Source organism: Ceratina calcarata, unplaced genomic scaffold (genome assembly GCF_001652005.2).
Source record: "Ceratina calcarata isolate Rehan_Ccalc_2016 unplaced genomic scaffold, ASM165200v1 scaffold578.2, whole genome shotgun sequence".
NCBI classification, from domain to species: Eukaryota; Metazoa; Arthropoda; class Insecta; order Hymenoptera; family Apidae; genus Ceratina; species Ceratina calcarata.
The window spans coordinates 44,647-49,736 of NW_017176997.1; positions in this window are offsets into that span (position 1 = coordinate 44,647).

Here is a 5,090-nt window from a genome sequence, read left to right on the forward strand (position 1 = left end):
GAAATAGCGAACTTTTAAAAAGACTTTTCGTTTTTCCTCAATAACTCCCGAACGGATGGACGTAGGGGGGCGTATTTAGACTCATTTTGTAGGGGACGACGAGATCTACAATTTCTGTGCAAAAAGAATTCGCTAGTGCCAATAGTTAACGAGTTATTTGCAAAAAACGAAAAACAGTTTTTTGCAAATTACTCGTAAACTATTCAAGCTAGCGAGAAACTGTTATATGGAGATTGTAGATCTCGTCGTACTCTACAAAATGAGCCTAAATACGTCCCCCTACGTCCGTCCGTTTGGAAGTTATTGGCGAAAAACGAAATTTCTTGTCAAGAGTTCGCTGATTTGACGGTGAAAATGGGCGAATTTTCTCAAGACCTATAAAATGCCAATTAATCATATGGAACTCGTTAAATATTGAAATCAGAAGAGAAATTCATAGAATTTTCTCTTAAATGTCGTCAGTGTCTACAAGTTCTGTATAAAAATTTTTTCGCTAGCGTCAATAATTAAGTAATAAATAGAATTGTTTATTGCAAAAACTTCTTCGTTCTAGCGAAAAATCTCTTATATTTAAATTTGTATCTCTAGCTGTCAAATACAAATGTTATCAACTGTCTTTCGAGCTCTATTGGGCTCTATTCGTTGTACCAACGATCACACGAGCGCTGCCACTCTTTAAAAGTATCTCCTGTGTGGCATTAGATCATAAATTTCTCATCTACGAATGATTACTCTCAGCTTTTCATATCCCCTTATACCCCCTTTTTTTTTACAATAAATCCATGAAACGTGCATTCATCTGTTTTTGTTTTCTAAAACGTTGGACAATTTTTAATAAATCCCGTCGTCTGTTCCTTCCGCAGCCAACTCGAGCGAAACGCTTAAACTGCCGCTGTGCCGGTTTTTTAAAAACGTATCGGTGAAAATTTGAGAACGTGCGAGGAGGAAAAATGTGGAAACAAATTTTTCACGTGCGCCAGATATGAGCGTTTATGAAAAGACTTTGCTTTATGTGCACCGCTCGGTTTTAATTTCGCCAGAAAGACGGCTGTTTATTACGATTGCATCGCGTTAAATACGCCCCGCGATTCCCGGATTTATTTCTACCCCGTGAAGCAATCGCGTTCAGCCAGAACGCATTAAAATAATTTCATCAACCCTGAACAAACTATTCGAGCTCTTTAATCTTCCCTTACCTTTCATCTCGCGCCATTTACACAGACTTCAATCCAATAATGAAAACCGTAATAAATCATACGACAAATAATGAATCGTTTAATAAATTGTACAAAGAATATTTTACATGTATAAATTATTATACCCGGTTGGTAAATTAAATGCATATTCGAGGAACGAGCTGCAAATAAAGGAGGAAATGTGAGGGTATATGCACCACCGAAGCTCACCCTTAATGTTCCCCTGAACGGTGTGGTTTATTGCAGTTGCTTCACGGAGCTCATCGCGGAGATTTACGCACGACCTACCTCGGTTTTCTTTACACCCGCACTTCACCGCATTCTGGATTAAAAAAATCAAGCACCGTCTACCGAAGTTTAAATTCCCCCGAAAGCAGACGTGAAAAATGCGGTGAATAATGAAGTGCGTTTCAATGAAATCATTTTCTGTGTCTGTTTTCGTCATCGAATTTCAATTTTCGTGAATAGCAAACAAATTAAAAGCACGTTTGAGCCGACGATGAATGCACGTCTCGCCTATCGAACTTTTTTAATTATCCAAACGCATTTGAAGCTAAATAAACGAGAATAATAGTCGGGGCTTACACGTCTGCGATGTTCGCGTCACAATGTATGTAGAAATGTGCAGCTCCGTTGTTCCAGTTTTCAGGCTTTGTAGATTGGCATCCGGCGAATGCGATTTTCCGCAGTGAAACATCTCCGGTGGATTAATTAAAACAGAATAAGGCACGGGCCAGGGAATCAGCAACGGGCGGATTCGCGTGGGAGCATCTGCACGGCGAAAACGCCTCGGGAGGAATGCAAAACATTTCTCGCGAGCTGCGACCACAATTGCCCAGCGTTTCTACAAAACTTTTCCCCGGGACCTGTTGATGCCACTTCTGTCCATGTTTTTCCCGCTCGCCGACGAGCGCATCTACGAGCGACGTACCGTACTTCCTCCCTTTTTCGCAGCCTCTCCCGCGGTCGACCGTGGTTTTTCTTTCGATCTCTCTGTGTTCCCCCGCAGTTTAATTTCGAAAACATTTTTATTCAACGATCTTACGTATCGGCGTCGCGATTAATCCTGCCACGGCGAGCAGCTTAATTAATTAACGACAGCCGCTTTGGGGATATTAATTAAATTTGTTTCTACGTATTCGCTGGATTATCCTGAGTGACCAGCCAGCCCGTGGCTGACTGGCTCGTTGCACAAGTTGCATCAGTTAATTACATCTAACAAGATTAAGCGGGGGATTGTGCGCGTTCTACGAATACCAAGAACGACGCTTGTTGTGTTCTCCAGTGCGAATATTGATTTCTCGAAAGATTCTGCGAACGATTCGAATATCTGGCAACAGTCCTGACGGATGCACTGCGAGGGGATACGTTTGGATAACCGCGTTCCAAACGCATTCCGATTTATTCAAGGAAATGTAGTTCCTAAAGCAGTGCGAAATGAACTTAACCATTTTATTACGATCAAGGAATGTTCAAGTATTTTTGAACAGCTGTGCGACTAACTTTGTCGAGAGAAACTTAATCGATTTAAGTTCGGATATCGAACAGTAATTTTTAATAAACCGTAAGAAAATTTGTTTTTGAAAATTCCCAAAAATCACCTAAATTTTAGACGGTCACAGACACATGGTAAGGCTCCTTAAATGAGCTCGCATTCCCGAGGAGAATCATGAAAGCGGTGATATCGTCCACGGCCATCCTTCTTCCCGGTCGTTGTTAAGTGCAACAATTTTTTCCGTCGTCCGGATCTTGGTTAATCGTCCTCCCTCGTTCCCGACGTTTCCTCGAACCGTTTTGCTCGACTATCTATTTATCAACGTCCACCGCGTAACCACGGCTGGATAAATAATTTCCCTGGTCCCCCAGGAATGATTTTCATCCGTTGTTTCGACCAGCTTTCGTACGCCTAGAAAAACTGCTGGAACCGTGGAACAGAGCGTTCGTTCCTTATCGCAAGAGACGGGGGACTGAGATAACTTAAAGGGACGCACTCGGTTCTGAATCATTTTTGTCGATTCATCTGCCTGATATTTGAATTTCTCGGACGCGCGATGAACAGTCCTTTATATTCTTCGATTCTCAAATATCTTCTGTCAAACTCGGAATTGTCTGACCTTGTTCTGTGACAGAAGATTTACTGTTTAGACCGACACATCCTCTTGATAAGATTACTAAATCATTCCTCAAATAGTAAAACTGTTAGGAGGTTTCTGTGATTCATACGAGGTCACATAATTATCAATATTTGTTCAACAAATACTGAATATGGTCAGACGTCATAGTCATAAATAAACCATAAATTCATATAAAATTATCAGTGATCAATTTGGAATATAAAATACGATTTCTTTCGTCACTTGAGAATCTGACTTGGTGAATTTTTCTCATCATTGCGGAAATAAGATAACGAGTGATACTTTAAGTTCACGAGACAGAGCGTATAACGAGAGATGCGAGCCAGCGGCAGCTTAATTGGTCTTAATCGGTGATTCAGACGGTTATGTCAGCTACGAGCTGTTCTTTACACATCCAAGTTCTTCCATTCTTGCCAAGGACATGTTAATTCCCTCTGAGACCAGTTTAGTAGGTATTGAGTTCCTGGACTGATTGTAAACGACGCCCTCGTCAGACGTTTGCTGTTTCGAAAGTTTGATTCTCTTGAATTCAGTATTATTTCAAGAAGTATATAAATCTCTTTGCACAGTTTATGAATAAAATATTAGTATTAATAAATTGAATTTTCGAAAGTCTCACGTCGTAAAGAATGGAGATAATAAAAGTTTGCCAAGTGCATTTGTGCTCTGATAAAATCTGCATTACTCGAGAAGTTTTTCGAGCCCGGGATTCATTGCTCTTAGCATGCACGAGCGACTCCGCGTTAACTAGGCCAGAATCAGGAGCCCGTAAAACGGACAGGAATGACAGGAGGCCGGAATTTCATTCTGGCGATCCGCGGAAACAACGGCGGCGCAAACGTTTGACGTGCGCACAAATAAAATCAAAACCTTCAACGATGCCCTCTTCCGATCGTCCCGGCTGCGTTACTACGAGAGAGCAACAGCCGCGTTTTTCCTCTCCTCCGAAAGGACCGCCCGGCGACGTCGATGTACACTGGCAGCCACGTTCAACGCGCGTCATTCGCCTATGCAACTCGCATACTGACAGCCCGGATTTGAATTTGACGATGTGCGGGGCGGGCTGTCTCTCGGGGCTACGCTTCATGGGGAAAAATTGAACGGATCTCTGATCAAAAGCTTTCCAACAGCTCCGTGCATATGAAGCATCGTTTCATTCCCCAAGTTACGATTCTCTAATCAAAACACGTGCACTTATCATTTATCGTTTGTTATCATTTTCAAAGGGTGACGTTCTTACTAGATTTAATTTTGCACAAAAATTCTCAGTCTACTAATCACTGTTTAATTCTTGTTTACTTCAAGTCGAAAGTAATTACATTTACGCAGGCCACGTGAAAAGCAGGCGATCTCATCGAAAAGAGAAAAAAGCTCGATTATTTGTCCTCTTAGAATCGACGATGGCTGTTCCTATGAGAGAAGCTGCGAGCTATCAGCGCGTGATGAAATCGCTCACGATCAAGCGAGCATCACGCCTCCGCGAATTTTGTACGGTTCGTCGAACGGCAGGCCTCTATGTCCCGACCAGGTGCGACGTGGTCGTTCACTGCCCCATGCAAGTAATTGACTAATTGACACGTACTTAAAACACATTTCTTATACATATCCTGCTAAGCAAAATTCGTATAGCTAATCGAAATAATACTAATTTCCCAATGTTCCTAATCTAAATATTAAGGTAGTTATCACTTAAACACTCTTAGTTATAAATTTTATTTGAGATAATCACTAAACTTTCAACAAAATTAATTAAGCACCT